General features: G+C 44.9%; 1 long non-coding RNA gene across 2 annotated transcripts in view; it reads left to right on the top strand.

Moving 5' to 3' along the window:
• LOC143960223 (uncharacterized) overlaps window positions 1–16767 on the top strand; it is a 49808-nt gene extending 33041 nt beyond the window's left edge. For both annotated transcript variants that reach the window (XR_013270285.1, XR_013270284.1), the window contains one exon: window positions 15983–16767. This is a non-coding gene — a long non-coding RNA (uncharacterized LOC143960223). The remainder of the gene's footprint in view (window positions 1–15982) is intronic.
• Window positions 16768–17293: the final 526 nt, after the last annotated feature.

The raw sequence follows: 17293 nt of genomic DNA, 5'->3' as shown, positions 1-17293 counted from the left end.
TTTAAGTCCTCCTCCCCTGCTACATTTGGCATGTGGCATGTAGTTATTTATTTTTTTATGGGGGGGGGGGCCGTGGAGCGGGTACCTAGTTTTGACAGGTACCCGCTCCCACTTGGATTGCCTAGTTGTCCTCTCGTCCTCCCTCCAGACAGTGTTCTGGGACAGGTCACATATCCCAGAAGACTGCGGAACCATTCATAAAGTGCGGCACAGCTTGCTAGTGCACAGAGGGCAGCTGGCTGTGAAGCCAAAAGTAGCATAGCCAGCTGGTCACACTTAGTATGCCAGCACTGGGAACCCAATGGCTAGTGAAGAACTAGCCCAGGTGAGGACGGTGCTGGATCCCTGGACAGGTAAGTGTCCTTTTACTAAAAGTCATCCACTACAGGATTTGTAGCTGCTAACTTTTTTGATTTTTTTCCGGCGAACCTCCTCTTTAAGTGTACGCCACCTAACATCGCTATGTCTTGCCTTCAGAGGATGCACATATGTTCCGTGCAATCAAGTGCAGGCAGTCCCATTCATGTCACACGGCATGCAGAGGGTGCATGGGCACAGCCTCTACTCCAAACTTGACATCTGTGTACATTCGGGTGCATGTCCCCAAACACACACTGTCTGTGTCCTTGGACACACACACCCAACATGCATGGCTGTCAAATTGGGAGCAGTAGTTGTCTCTGTGCAGCTGCTGCATCCCAAATGTCATGAATGGGTCTGCCTGCATGAAACACCTTTGCATCCCGTGCCGGCAAAACACGGCCCTCGCAGGGTTGTAAAAAAATGCTGTTGGTGCTTGTTTGTTCTTCCAGATCTTCTTGTGTGAATCCTGACACTCTGCTTATGAGCTCAGCTTGTTCTCTGGCTTCTCTTGTTTCTCTGTCTGATGATTGCATCAGTGTTCTGCTTGGGTCATGACGCTGAATGCCTTGACCTTTTGTTTGCAACTAAAGTCTGCTTGTCCTAACCCCAGCTTGCTGTCACCTTGCAATTCAAGCCCAGTCACTAAAATTTCATTATAAGTTTTAACATGTTAGGCTTCATGTGCACGGGATGTTTTTACAACCTCTTCTAAACGATTTAACTTGACAGATAGTAACCCACGTTTAAAATGGCCGTTTTGTCACGTTTACATGCCGTCTTAAGCAGTGATTTGCCGCGTTTGCGTTTAAAATCGTTTAAAAAATAAAAATAAAAAACGCCTGTAAACGAAACGCAGCTAAATGCGATTTCCCGCGTTTAGAAGCGTTTGGCGCTTGAAATGCCTGTAAACTCAGCTTCTGATGGGTTTCTAAAAAATGCCTCTAAACTCAACTGCCTAGAAACAACTGTAAATGACCCTGTGTACATGTACTGATAAGATAACACAGAGGAGAGCTCAGGGGCAGCTGGAAAAAATGCCCAACTGCTCCTAAATGTCTGTTTACCAGCAACAGTGTACATTTTTTTCTACTTTATATCTTTATTAATTTCTTTTTCAATTAAATACAACTCATACAACCTTCCAATAAAAAAAACAGTATCAACACAATACCTGTTTACATATCCCTCTCCCATCCTTCCCTTCCTACATTCATCACCTACCCCACTCATACACTCCCATTCATCATACTTCCTTCTTACTAAGAGGTACCTTCGTTCATCATTTTTGCACACCATTCTTTCCATATCTTATCAAACTTTTTAATACCCCCTTGTCTCATATACGCTACTCTCTCTTTAAGGATAACCCTATTCATATTTTGCACCCACTCGCCACTCGTGGGGGGTGTGGCAGATTGCCATTTCTGGGCTATGAGTTTTCTAGCCTGAAAGAGACACCTTACTTTGGCTAAATTACTATCCTTGGGGTCACTACTCCCCTTGATCCATCCCAATACACATCCCATTGGTTCCATTTCCACTGCCATCTCAAAAACCCTGCTAACTATCATCACAACCTCCCTCCAATACCGATGTAGCTTAGGACATCTCCAAAACATGTGGATCATATCTCCTTCTGTCCTACCACATCTCGGACACGCTGCATCGCTCCTTCTACCAAATTGGGCCAACCTCTTGGGGGTATAGTATGCTCTATACAATAACAGTAGATGTGAGAACTTTTGAGATGGGGAAATGGACACCCATGGCGCCACCTCGAGGATCCTCTCCCATTGGTCCTCCGAGATGTCACCCACCTCAGACTCCCATTTTTTCCTGTTTTTTTGAGCCTGTTTTTTTTCCTGAGATTTCTTACACAACTCGACATACACTTCGGATATTAAACCTTTCCCTGATTTTGCTCGTATTATGTCCTCTATTACGGGTATCTGACTCCATTCCATTACTATACCCTGGAACTGTTTATCCAAAGCATGCCTGATCTGCAAGTATCTAAAAAAGGATTTTTTCGGAATTAGGAACTGGTTCCTTAACTCTTGGAATTGTTTCATTCTACCGTCTCGATAGATCTGATGAACAAAGTGTATACCCCTTTTTTCCCATTCCCTTACTTGTCCTATTTTTAAAACCTCTTCCAACTTATTATTTGCCCATAAGGGGGAATATTCTGTAAATCCCTCATAACCCAATATTTTTTTAGTTGTCTCCCACACCTTAATCATTAATCCTAGGGTAGGGACCTCCCGTATGAATGCCCCTGCCTCTAATGCTACTACTAGTGACCTTCCGAGGAATTGTGTGAGGGGAGAACCCTTTTTCCACCCCTCTCCCCCCACTTCCTCTCCTGATAGGTGTTGTAGCTGAGCTGCCATGAAGTAATTAAACGGGTGTGGGAGCGCAACTCCCCCTCCATTACTTGGAAGTTGCAGAGTCTTTAACCCAATACGTGCTCGACCCCCCTTCCACATCAGTTCTCTAAATATGGATTCTATCTTATGGAACCAGTCCTTATATATCCATACTGGGGAATTATGTAGTACATAGAGAAGTTGCGGCAAAAGAATCATTTTAATAAGGTTGCATCGACCTGCTACTGAAAGTGGTAATTTCTTCCATATCTTAATTTTTTGTTTAAATTTGAATACCAGTGGAACCAAGTTATTTATCACATATTGCTTAGGGTCTTTAGAGATGCAGATACCCAGATATTTCATCTTACTCACTATCTGAATATGTGCAGCTTCACAAGGTAGGGGGCTAACTAATGGGTCTATAGGCAATATACAAGATTTGTCCCAGTTTATTTTTAAGCCCGCAAGATGTCCAAAATTAGTAATTCTATACATCACTTCCCCTATTGAATGCTGAACATCTCCAAGAAGCAAAAGGAGATCATCTGCGAATAATACTACTTTTTCTTCTTCCTCCCCTCTCCTAAAACCTTTTATTCTCATATTTGATCTCAAGGATATAGCCAAAGGCTCGATCGCCATAGCGAACAAGAGGGGAGACAGGGGACACCCCTGCCTCGTACCTCTCTTCAGTCGGATCCCAACCGAGCTTTCGTTGTTGACTCTAATTCTTGCTTCCGGACATCTATATAACATTTTAACCCATTTTATGAATACCGGGCCCACCTTGAATTCTCTCAGGACTCTCCAGAGATAGCTCCACTCTAGAGAATCAAAGGCTTTAGCAGCGTCCAAGGATAAAACCGCTCTCTGGCCATCTCCATCCACTGGAATCTGGAGGTTCAAAAATACCCGTCTTATATTTGTACTTGTGGATCTCCCAGGAATAAATCCTGATTGATCGTGATGAATAATTTTCCCTATCACTACATTCAGTCTATTTGCCAGGACCTTAGCTAGGATCTTAACATCCAGATTCAGCAGAGAGATGGGTCTATATGATGAGGGGACAAGAGGGTCTTTGTTTTCCTTTGGCAGCACTATTATATTTGATTCTCTCATTGAGGGAGGAAGTTCCCCTGCTTCTAACGCCCAATTAAGGACTTTCAGAAGCTCCGGAATTAGTACCTCACCAAAGTGACGATAGACCTCCACCCGTCTGGGCCTGGGGCTTTCTGACCTGCCATTTCTTGTACTATACGCCGAATCTCTTCGATCGTTATAGGACCGTCTAGCATATCCCCATCTTCTTTCGAAAGATGTGGAATAGCCAGGGGGTTGAAGAATATATCCATTTCCTCCCTCATCTCGGCCTGGTTAGATTGATATAGGTCCTCATAGTACGCTCTAAATCTCTCTACAATATCTGAATTGTTAGTAGATATCCTGCCATCTACCATACTAATCCTTGGTACCGTAGATGGAGCGGAATTTGTTTTCGCCAGGTATGCTAGCATCCGCCCTACCCTTTCCCCTTCCCCAAATGCTAGTTGTTTCTGAAATAAAGATTTATTTTCGGCCTTCTCCAGCATTATATGACGATATGCCTGCTGCGCTTTCATCCATTTTCCCTGGTTATCTAATGTTGGGTTGGGTTTACAGCAACAGTGTACATTTTTAATGTGATTTCAAAATGTCATTTTGATATTTTCAAACATGCAGATTTTATAAAAATAGTAGACTATAATGGCAAAAGTTTGAGGACACCTGACCTTCACACCAACATGTGCTGGTTGGACATTCTGCTCCAAAACCCTGGCTATTATTAGGGGTATACATTTGTAGATGCAGTCCCCACTCTTCTGGGAAAGCTTAAACAAGATTTTGAAGTGTGTCTTTGTATGATCAGTTATTGATATTGTATGAGAATACCTGGCTCGTAATCAGCATTCTCAGAGGCGCCTCTAGGCTTTGTGAGGCCTTAAGCAAATCTTAGACATGAGGCCCAACTCACGCCCATAATGGGAAAAATAATTCAAGCAAAAAACTGTCTGCAGAAAGATGCATGGATCTAGTGCACAGGTGATCAGCACCACTTCCAGGGCACCCTCCTCACTGATCAGACATATGCAGCCAATGCTGGGGGGGGGGGGAGAGGGGGAGGTGAAAAGGAGAGAGGGGTGATAGAGAGATCCCTAGCCCTGTTCCTGTCTGCAGCCCCTCCTGTGCCCCATGTTCCAGTCTACAGACCCTGTCTGAACTGGCGGGGTGAGAGAGCACTGGTGTGGGAGGAGCAGAGAGCACTGGCATGGAGGGGCAAAGAGCACTGGGGGAGACAGAGAGCAAGGGGGGGGCAAAGAGAATGGGGATAGAGAGCACAGGCGCTGGGGAGCACAGTAGAGTGGAGAGCACTAGGGAGAGGAGCCAGGTAGAACATGGGGGGGGGGTGGAGAGCACGGTGCAGCTGAAAGCACTGAGGGGAGCCAGAGAGCACTGGAGGAGCTGAAGAGCACTGTGAGGGAGAGTTGGAAAGCATGGTGGGGTGGAGAGCGGGGGGGGGGGGGGGAACTGGGGAGCACAGTGGGGTGGAGAACATAGGAGGAGCCAGAGAGCACATGGGGGGCAGGCAGAGAGCACATTGGGGGGGGGGGGAACTGGAGAGGACGGTGGGGTGGAGAGCACTAGGGAGGGGAGCCAGGGAGCACATGGGTGACTGGAGAGCATGGTGAGGTGAAAAGCACTGGATCACTGCGGGGAGCCAGGGAACACATGGGGTGGGGGGGGCAGAAAGCACTAGGGTGGCTGAAGAGCACTGTGTGGGGAGCTGGAAAGCAAGGTGGGGTGGAGAGCATGGAGGGCGGAGAGCAGATGGGGGTTGAGAAGATGGTGGGGTGGAGAGCACTGGGGGGGCGGGGAGCAGATGGGGGACCGAGAGCATGGTGGTGTGGAGAGCATGGGGGTGGAGGAGATCTTGGAAAGCGGAGCCAGGGAGCACATGGGGGGACCAAGAGCATGGTGAGGTCAAGAGCACAGGGGGGGCCGGAGAAGATCATGGGGCGGAGCCAGGGAGCACATGGGGAAACTGGAGAGCACTAGGGAGTGGGGAGCCAGGGAGCATATGAGGGGCAGAGAGCACTGGGGGAGCTGAAGAGTACTGTGTGGGGAGCTGGAAAGCAAGGTGAGGTGGAGAGCATGGGGCCAGAGATCAGATGGGGGGCTGAGAGCATGGTGGGATTGGATAGCACTGGGGGGGCAGAGAGCAGATAGGGGACCGAGAGCATGGGGTGAGGTGGAGAAGAACATGGAGGTGGAGCAAGGGAGCACATACAGGGGGCAGCAAAAAAATCAATATGCAGCAGCTCCACCTATCCAGGAGCAGAGGAGGGCTGCATGGCCAGGCACTCGCTTTCTCTCCAGACTGCCAGGAAGCACCAGAAGTTCAGATCCATTGAAGATCTTTCCCCTTCACAGTCATGGGGCATCGCTGCTGGGTAGTTTCTGTCCCTGACTGCTTAACTGAATTGGCGGCCGGGTAACCGGTGAGCAGGGTGGACTGAAGGAGCAGCCCAGCTACCTCAGCAGCTGTGTCTCCTATGGCTACCCACACGCCTTGCTGAGATCGCACCTGGAGTTGGGTGCTGGCACCCTATAGGTCTTTGCTGTCCCACTCCCTGGACCTGCTGCCACCAGACCGGGATGCTCTATGATTGGCCCAGGGGGCCCTCAGACAGTGCCCGATTGGTCAGACTGCCAGACTGCCCCCTGAGCCACGGAGTCCCAGCAGTGGGGGGGGGGGAGGGGGAGGCAGAGGCGCCAACATTAGTATTGATCGATCAGGGCTTAAAGTCATTGTGAAGGCAGAAAGTTGCATTTTTGCATTCTATGCATTAAGATAAAAAGCCTTCTGTGTGCAGCAGCCCCCCTCAGCACCCCCTAACATTTACCTGAGGTCCCTCTCTGTCCAGCGATGTCCATGAGTCTCTCAGTCATCTGATATTCTCCCTCCTGATTGGCTGAGACACAGCAGTGGCACCATTGGCTGTTGCTCCTGTCAATCAAAGTCAGCTATCAAATCAGGGGAGAGAGAAGCAGGGCTGGGTCGGGGGTCAGTGTCTGAATGGACACGGGGAGCTGTGACTCAGCTCGGGGGGACTCCATAGCAAGCTGCTTGCTGTGGGGGCACTGAACAGGAGGAAGGGGCCAGGATCACAGAAGAGGGACCCAAGAAGAGGAGGATCTGGGCTACTCTGTGCAAATCCATTGCAACAGAGCAGCTAAGTATAACATGTTTGTTATTTTTATGGGGGAAAAAATTCAACTTTACAATAACTTTAAGACAATGTACTTTACTAAACATCTCCTGCTATAGATATAGGTTTTCCCAGAAGCACTATGTTTTAATTCCACTATACAATAACTTTAAAGTATTAACGTGTCTTAAAGGAGTTGTATGGTCATAGTATACACTTTCATTTCATAACATCAGCATTGTAATAACAATACAAACACTCATCTTTGACAATCCAATATACGCTTACTTGAAAAATCTCCTTTCATGTTATGAGTTCTGCCTGTCTGCTGGACATATCTTTCCATATCTTCCTGTATTCCCTGTATGCTTTGCAGCTTCTCCTCTGCTGTTTATGTTCATTTTTTCATGGACTACATATCCCATGGTACTTTGCTGCCTGCAGACAGTGATTCCTCTTCTCAGATACTCTGTAGTTCAGAAGGCAGGCTCTGCGAAATGTGTGACACAGCAGTGCCTACTCACAGGGCATAGTGATTAGGTGTCACGGAAGGAACTAAATGTGTGGGGTTCTTTACAAAGTAAGTTTACACACTTTAAGATTGTTTTGATTATAATGAGTAGGCTAGAAACAATTGAAGTGCAATGTGGAATTTAATATAATAATTTTAAATATGGACCATAAATACATATTAAACCCTAATGAAATGAGATTTGTTATCCATGAACCACTTGTGGAAACAGGAAAAAAATTGGGACTTCTAAGCCCTTGTACACACGGTCGGACATTCCCACAGAAAATGTCAGATCGGACCGTGCTGTCGGATAATCCGACCGTGTGTGGGCTTCATTGGACTTTTTCCGTCGGAATGTCCGACCAACAAAGTTTGAGAGCTGGATATAAAAAATTTTCTGACAACATGATCCGATAGGACTTTGTCCGATCGTTTGTAGAGAATTCCGATCGGACAAAGTGCCACGCATGCTCAGATCAAATTTCTAGACCAAAGCTATGGGCTACTAGCCTGAACATAGTCCCGTTGTAACTAAAAAAACGTCATCACTTTACGAACGACTGGATTTTCCGACAACTTTGTCCGACTGTGTGTATGCAACACCAGTTTCGGACAAAATCCGTAGGAAAAAATCCAACGGATTTTGTTGTCGGAAGGTCCGACCGTGTGTACATGGGCTAAGATATTTGTTTGGTGCACAATTTTGCTTAATTACTGTAGGATTTCTCAATTTGGATGACATGAACTTCTTTTCTTGAGAGCTGCCAAACCCAAGCTATAACAATTCCTGAAGTTTTGTGGCTGAAGATTTGTGTAGAGCACTTCATCTGTTGTAGAGCATTGATGTCTGTGTCCATATTCGGGATATTCCACTCATACCCTGCATGGTTGAGGGGATACCTCAAAAAGAGACATAGCAATGAAATAATGTCAGAAGATATCGTTTTAGCTGGAGCTGCACTTTAAGACTGAATTATCACCCCACTCATAAGCAAAGAGTATGGCAGGTCTTTTTTTAAAAACAACGTTTTTATCACACGCACGAATACCTCAATCCACGGTCCTGTGACAGGTGGCAACCTAGTCCTATGATCTTCAGTGCTGGGGTGGGTACCTCTAGCAATGGCCATGTTCCATTCTGATTGCATGGCCGCTGGGCCTGAACTGATTACAGTGCAAGAGTGATGACAGTGATGAGAAGGGTGTCTATAAGACCAGTCATTAGAAACCAGGATTGGTGGAGAGGAAAATCACATACCTTAAAAAAGACCTACAAAGTGCTTATGATCAAGGGTGGAGTGATGTGGGGGATAGGGAACCATTATTTTATTTATTATTCTTTTGAGCTAGTTGTGTCAATATTTCAGACAACTATCTACTGGAATATTCTTATGCTAAAGCACATCTCACATCAGGGCTGGGATAAGGGATGGGCAAGAGGGACGGCTGCCCCTGGCGCAATGGTTTATTGCAGGGGTAGGGAGGCACCCTGACCCTAACCCTAAGGGAAAGGGGGGCGCAGTTTGGCATCTTTGCCCTGGGCGCTGGATGACCTTGTCCTGGCACTGTCTCACATCCTCTAATTTTTTTTCCCAATGGGACCTAAGGTTTAAAGACCAGAGGAGCTCCCTTTTCCTTAGCCCTTCTACACACGGTCGGAGAATCCGTCGGAATGTGTCCTATCGGACCGTGTTGTCGGATAATCCGTCTGTGTGTGTGGTATGCATCGGACTGATTCCGTCGGAATATCCATCGGACCCAATTTTCCAACTTGTTGGAAATATTTCCCGACCAACTGGTTCGATCGGACATACTCCGATCATGTGTAGAGAATTTTGATCGGACCAAGTGCCACGTATGCTCAGATCAAATTCCTACATCAAAGCTATTGGCTACTAGCCTGAATGTAGTCCCATCGTAACGAAATTACGTCATCACGTTCTGAATGATCAGATTTTTCGACAACTTAGTCCGACGGTGTGTATGCAACAGTTTCGGACAAGATCCGACGGATTTGGTTGTTGAAATCTCCGACCATGTGTATAGGGGCTTAGAACTCATCTCTGTCTCATCCTCTGATTCCACCTTTCCTACTCAGAATCCAAAAGCCTAATGTAACTCTACCCGCAAATGACTCCGGTAAAACCTATTCCTATTACTGACTTTATTAGATTTGCTGCCTGATATAGTTTCCTTTTGTACTTCATTGCCCTGTATATATGTATGCTTGTTTGTCTATACCACTTCTTATTTGGATGATGTAGCTGATCTTGGGGACGATGACCCCCCTACACACGGCTGACTCAATATACTCTGACTGATAACATGACTATTATACTTTGTTCTTGTATTCTTCTGTACTTTTCAAGCTAAAACGATTTATAGGGAATAAAAAGAAATACAATAAATTGTATTGCTAGTTGTCTGGAACTTCTCTTTAGCAATGGAATCGTTTTCAAACCTTTCTGTGATATCCCTTTTAAGGTGAGAGATTTAATTAGACCAGGTGACTGAGCAAATTCTATGAAATGAATTTTCAGTTCCAGGAATAAAGTGGCCATGATTCACTTTGATGTAGACATCTGACACAGGAAACAACACAGATTATTTTAACGCCGTGTTTGATGGTAAACAGGATTATAAAGACTATTTTAACAGTGGCAGCAGTGTAACTTCCACATACAGTTGAGTCCTGGGATAGTGTGACGGAGAGGCGCCTGTGCATATTATATATGTATGGTGTCAGTTACACCATCCTTCCTAATGACTGACAGGTCATAAATATACAGTATCACAGGCCATTGTGGCTTTTTTAAGAACTTGGGCTGTTGTGTCTTTATTTTATATATGGGATTAATAAATGAGCTTCAGGTTGAAAAAAGACACAAGTCCATCTATTCCTAGTCCATCTAAAAAAAAAAATAATGAATTCATTTTTAAAAAAATCATATAATCCCATATACACAATCCTTCACTGACAGTTGATCCAGAGGAAGACGAAAAACCCCAGCAAAGCATGATCCAATTTGCTACAGCAGGAGGAAAATTCCTTCCTGATCCCCCCTAGAGGCAATCTGATTTTCCCTGGATCAACTTTACCTATAAATGTCAGTACCCAGTTATATTATGTACAGTGTCTTGAAAAAGTATTCATACCCTTTGAAATTTTCCACATTTTGTCATGTTACGTGATAGACTAACACAAAGTGGCACATAATTGTAAAGTGGAAGGAAAATTATAAATGTTTTTTTTTTTTTTAAATAAATATCTGAAAAGTGTGGCGTGCATTTGTATTCAGCCCATTTACTCTGATACCCCCTAACTAAAAGCTAGTGGAACCAATTGCCTTCAGAAGACACCTAATAAGTAAATAGATTTCTTCTGTATGTAATTTAAAGTGGTAGTAAAGTCATTTTTATAAGTTTAACCTACAGGTAAGCCTATAATAAGGCTTACCTGTAGGTAAAAAAAATATATCTCCTAAACCTGTATAGTTTAGGAGATATTACCCTCGCAATGCGCCGCTGACTGCAGCGGCGCATGCGCACAGGTGATTCTCGGCTGAAAGTCCGGCAGACGCCGGACCCTGCCGGGAAGAAATCTCCCACATGCATGCAGACGATATCGCGGCTCCAGACACTCACATCGGTGGAGCCGCGATACCCGGAAGACACGCCGAGGGAATATGTCAGCTCCCTCGGCGTGGATCGGGCCAGATGTCGGGGCCTTGTTCTAAGGTAAGTATTTCATAATGAGCTAGTATGCGGTCCATGCTAGCTCATTATGCCTTTTCTTTTGTAGGTCAAAAAAAAACAAAAAAACACTTCAGCGGGTTTACTCCCACTTTAATCTCAGTTTAAATACAGCTGTTCTGTGAAGCACTAGTGAACCAACAGAATCATGAAGGCCAAGAAACACACCAATAGAAGTGTACGCAAATAAAAGTGTCAAAATGATTATATCGGGGACAACTTAAAAAACATAAATGAATGATGACTCAGCGATGTGCAAATGCCCCACATAAATCAAATAACCAATGTCCACATATATAGAAAAGTCCACTGAGTAGAGGAGTGGCTCTAGGTCCCAAGCGAAGACAAATAAAATATGGTCACAGCTGGCTAAGGACATCATGAAGCGTATTCTGATAAGGCAATCAGTACTCTTACCGGAACAGGTGGACGCACAAACCGTACAATAGTACGTCAAAACTGCTTGTAATACTGGTTTCCCAATGCACGGTGATGCCCAGCTGACGGAAAGGCCTTTTTTTAAAGCATTCTACTGAGCTGGCCAGAACCACCTCTGGTGGGAGACTATTCTAATGTTTTCACAGCTCTTACTGTAAAGAAACCTTTCTGTATTTGAAGTTTAAATCTTTTTTTGGCTAGATGTAAAGAGTGCCCCCTTGTCCTCTGTGATGACATTTCATTTGGAGTGGTGTTTCATTTTTAATTTTATTTTAGATGGATTCTGCCTTAAAAATCCTAAGATCACATCTGAGCTTTGACCGAATGCTTACTGTCCTCTTGGAGGTTTTTCTGCCGTTCTGAGCTGGCTAAGTGGAAAACGATTCAGTACTGTCCGTGATACTTTTTTTTTATTTGCACTAAAAAAAATTCAGGATAAGCTTCTTCAGGGTTCAAGCAGTACTAATGCACAAAGTTTTAGCAGAATGTTAAAAAAAGGCAATCTTTGAAGGAGAAAAGTAACTAATTTGAAGGAGAAAAGTAACTAATGGGCTACTATGGGCATAGTAGCCCATTATGTGTCACTTACCTGACACAGGAGCCAGCGAAGTCACCGCTGTCCCCTGTAGTCCGCAGCATCCATCTTCTCGGTGGGTCTCGCTGCTCCGCCGCTGTCATTTGGCGAAGCCACGATGACGTCACTTCCGCGCATGCGCACGGGAGCCGACACGCGCAGCATCTCCGTTGTTGGAAATGCCGCGCTCAGTGCGCCTGCGCGCCGCTGTCTACGGCGCATGCGCCGTAGACAGCGGTGCCTGTCTTCCGGCAAATATCTCCTAAACCGTATAGGTTTAGGAGATATTTCTTGGACCTACAGGTAAGCCTTAATCTAGGCTTACCTGTAGGTCAAAGTGGTTTGTAAGGGTTTACAACCACTTTAAATGAGTTAAAGTGGTATTAAACCCAAACACAAACAATTATTATATTGCAGCCTACTAATTCTTAGATTTTATGGCTTCATTCATTTTCTTGTTTAGTCTTTCTGTCTTTTATTTCCACCTGGTGGTCCTGCCAGTAAGTATGTTGTTTGTTAACAGAACAATCTCTCCTGCAAATGTATCATTTAGGCAGGGTTTACATATGTGTGAATTGGATGCAGTTTTCCCAATTCGCATGACATGTGAATGTGACCAGCTTTCATTGGAGCCGGTTCACACATGTCCAGGGCAACCACGGTGCAGTTTCCAAAAGGTTCCTGTGCGTTTTTGGGTCCAGTTCAGATGCGAATTCAGGCAAAAATGTGGACCTGAATGGCACCTGAACCAATGAACAGAAATGCACTGAAACCCCAGGATGAAAACTGCGACCGCACATATGTGAACCCAGCCTTAAGAGTGTTCTATTTACCACTGACCGGGGTGCTTCTTATAAAGGCCCTTATCTCGAAAGTGTGAGCTGAAGTTTGACTACAATTTGTTAGTGTATCAAAATCGGCTAGTACATCTACCACTCCCCTCCCGCCAGACTGAAAATGCTGCTGTCTAAAGTTGCCCACTGTGCTCCTTCATCCAGAGTGCTGTCTGTATAATACAGGAGGTGTGTGACTGGCCAGATCACCAGGGAAAAAAAAGAGAAAAAAGCATAAAAAAATAAATAAAACAAATGCAGTCACCACAGCTAAGGATTGGCAAACTGAAATATATTTCATTTTTGTATTTAGGTTTAATACTGCTTTAAAGAGCAGTCTATGTTGTTTGTCATGAATGGCATTTCACACTATATTAGACACACTAATTGAACATATTAGGATGTCGGAACGATCTACTATCACCGTTTAATTATAAACATTGCAAGGATGTCAGCAAGCTTTATAACAAACCCTTACCTGTTTCTGTCCTCTAGACCAGTGGTCTCCAAACTGTGGATGGTGGGCTGAATGCGACCCTTTGCTTGCTTTTATTCCGCCTTTGGGGCACCATCCCTCCCAGTGACACCAAGGATGGTGCACTATTCTTCCCAATGACACCAACGATGGGGCAATATTCCTCCCAATGGCACCAACGATGGGGCACTATTCCTCCCAATGACACCAATGATGGGGCACTATTCCTCCCAATGACACCAACGATGGGGCACTATTCCTCCCAATGACACCAATGATGGGACACTATTCCTCCCAATGACACCAACAATGGGACACTATTCCTCCCAATGATCCCAACGATGGGTCACTATTCCTCCCAATGACACCAACAGTGGGACACTATTCCTCCCAATGATACCAACGATGGGGCACTATTCCTCCCAATGACACCAACGATGGGGCACTATTCCTCCCAATGACACCAACGATGGGGCACTATTCCTCCAATAACAATGACAGGGTCCTATTCCCGGTTCTATTGACCAGTGTTGCTATGTCTTTTTTTGTTATTTTACTCCCACTGACCACCAAATCAGAGGCATTGTTTATTCCCACTGTCGTTTGGGCATTTTCTACTCCTTGAGGGACCACAGTCTGGCTCCCCTAATATCTGAAGGACAATAAACTGGACCTTAGTTTAGAAAGTTTGGAGATCCCTGCTCTAGACAGTGAGCCATGTCATGCTAGTGTGGGAGTGATGATATTTAGAGCTAAGCGGAAAGATCCACCTCCAGGATCATATCATTACTTACAGTGTCGTAACAAACAGCGTGTTCCCTTACATATGGCGGCCGACATAAACTTTTGGACTTTTGGCCTAAACAGAGGCAGAAAACTGTATGGCCCACTCTGTAAAGATTTCTGAAAATTCTGGGATGTGCTGCCAACGAAAAGCATGACCATGGTTGCAAGGTAGACAAATTTATAGCGACTTTTTTTTTAGTTTTGAAAAGAGTACATAAGGATTAAATAATTCATGCACATGGCTGCAAATATGTAGTGTTCTCTCTCTATTTATATGTATCGGAATGCAGGTACCATATTTATCGGCTTATAACATGTGCCAGCGTATAACACGCACCCCAAGTTTAGGAGGGAATTTTAAGGAAAAAAACTTTTAGGAGGGAAGTTTAAGGAAAAAAAAACTTACATTTAAATGCCCATCAATGCAGCCTTATCAGTGTCCATCTGAAGCCTTGTCAGTGTCATTTGCAGCCTTGTCCATCATTGCACTCTTGTCAGTGTCATATGCAGCTTTGTCATGCAGCCTTGTCCATCATTGCAGCCTTGTTCACTATTGCAGCCTTGTCCACCATTGCAGCCTTGTCCATCAATGCAGCCTTGTCCCCTTGTCTGTGTCATTTTCAGCCTTGTCTGTTTTATTTTGAGCTTTTATTTTTAAAAATGGCGTCCCAGAGATGTCCTGCGTATCTCGGCGGCCCTCGGTAGTTCTCGGCTGCCTTCGGCCATTCTCGTTGGCTTTCAGCCACCTTCGACCCTTCCCGTCGGTTTTCGGCCACCTTCGGCCCTTCTCAGAGGCTTTCGGCTGCTCTTGCACATTCTCTGTGGTTTTCGGCCGCCGAGAAGGGCCGAAAGCCGCCGGGAAGCACCGAAGGCGACCGAAAGCCGCCGAGAAGGGCCGAAGATGGCTAAAAGCTGCCCAGAGGCTCCAAAATGGCGGTGGATCGGCGTATAACACGCACCCATGATTTTCCCCTGATTTTAAGGGGAAAAAAGTGTGTTATACGCCGATAAATATGGTATATGTTTTCATCATGCTCACAGCTGTTTAAAGACCAGTAAGCTTGTACTGTGTTCAGATCCTTTAAAAATATGTGGTTTGTGCTAATGTTAGTTAGTTAGTTAATTAGTTAGTTAGTAAGGTTGAATAAAGACACCAGTACATCCAGTTCAACCTGAGTATCATCAGTCCCTACCCTCAAGGAGCCCACAATCCAAGGTCCCCAACTCACATTCATATACTAGTGCCAATTTTATAGGGGATAGAAGCCAATTGACCTACCAGAATGTCTTTGGAGTGTACAGTGAATGTTTGGAGTGAATGTGTACAGTGCAAACACATCTATGGGAGCCCAAGATCCACCTATGTCCAAGAACAAAGGGCTCCAGGTGGCAAAGGCTTCCTGTATCCTAAAAAACAATTGGCTTCATCAATGCTGTAAGTTTTTATGCATGTATGCATGAACAATACATGTGTACAATGTATGGACAATATAACATAGGATCTTGCTGACATTGTATAACTCGGTATGTCCATGTGCATGATCCCTAAAGCTTCCCTCAGTTATCAGTAACTGGAACAGGCATCCCCATAGGAAGATTTCATGCTTATTCTTGTTCTGTTCAGGAGCAGCTGTCTGAGAAGAGATGGGAGAAAGAGGGCAATGCTGCTGCTGTTGGGCTGTGTGTGTAGCTCGAGTAAGCCCCACCCACCACCTGGGAACACAGAGAGGAAGAGGAAACTGAGCTCCTGTGCATCGTGGGAATGACAAGAGCCTGCTGGGAGGACTTGTGGTATTTTAGTCCTCTGGAAGACTGATCCTGTGTTTTGGATCAGCTCTGGAACTACAAACCCCAGAATTACTAGAGCTCTGGAGAGCAGAAAAGAAGGGACTGTTCCTAGGCTATGGGCATTCGCACAAGGGACAATGGTGAAAGACACACACAGTGTAGCAGATTGCTGTTGGGTTGATTTGCCGCAGTGTAAGAGATGCTGAGTAGCCGAGATCCCCTAGTTTGTGGGAGCGTCACTATCAAGCCTAGTATCACCACCTTATCATGGAGAGGATGTCACGGCACCTGATACCATTGAGCCGTGTACGGAGAGTAGGAAGAGACAAGTTGCCACCCTTTGAGTTGCTGCTGGCATAACACCCTATTTAAAGAAACACTTTTGCCCACTTGGGATACCATAAGGGCACCCATACCCTAGTTCTTGAAAAACATTTTTTTGAGTACTCTAATGCTGGTTTTGGGCCCCAATGCACTATACTAGACAGTAGGGGAGGGTTTGCCAAAGTCTGTTGGATCATTGTCCTAGCATTGCTCCTCAGACAGAACCTTCTCCAGTTTAGCGATTATTTATAGGTCTGCCTGTTTATTAATAAATGTGTACCTGTGTTTTTTTTGCAATTGTTGCAATGTTTATTGCCATTTTACTTGGTTCAAGTGTCATAGTATTATTGCAGGTACTTATATAGCACTATTAATTTACACAGCACTTTTCACATTTATTGTACATACAGGCAGAACATGCAAAGTCCAGATAGGTAATATCATGGTTGGGATTTGAAACTTTAACCCTAGTGCTGCCAGACAGAAGTGCTAACCACTTAGCCACTGTGCTGTAGTATTGCATACTGTTGCAATAAGTTTCCACTTCTCACCACCGGTCAGAGAACATGGTACTGCTTGCAGAGTTGTACAGTGCCTTGCGAAAGTATTCGGCCCCCTTGAACTTTTCAACCTTTTGCCACATTTCAGGCTTCAAACATAAAGATATAAATTTTTTATTTTTTGTGAAGAATCACCAACAAGTGGGACACAATTGTGAAGTGGAACGAAATCTATTGGATATTTTAAACTTTTTTAGCAAATAAAAAACTGAAAAGTGGTGCGTGCAAAATTATTCGGCCCCTTTACTTTCAGTCAGTCCAGA

The sequence above is a fragment of the Lithobates pipiens genome, unplaced genomic scaffold (assembly GCF_037356315.1).
Source record: "Lithobates pipiens isolate NorthernLeopardFrog02 unplaced genomic scaffold, aLitPip1_a1.2 Scaffold_8, whole genome shotgun sequence".
NCBI classification, from domain to species: domain Eukaryota; kingdom Metazoa; phylum Chordata; class Amphibia; order Anura; family Ranidae; genus Lithobates; species Lithobates pipiens.
The sequence above is the reverse complement of the archived record's forward strand: the minus strand, read 5'-3'. Positions and strand labels throughout refer to the sequence as shown.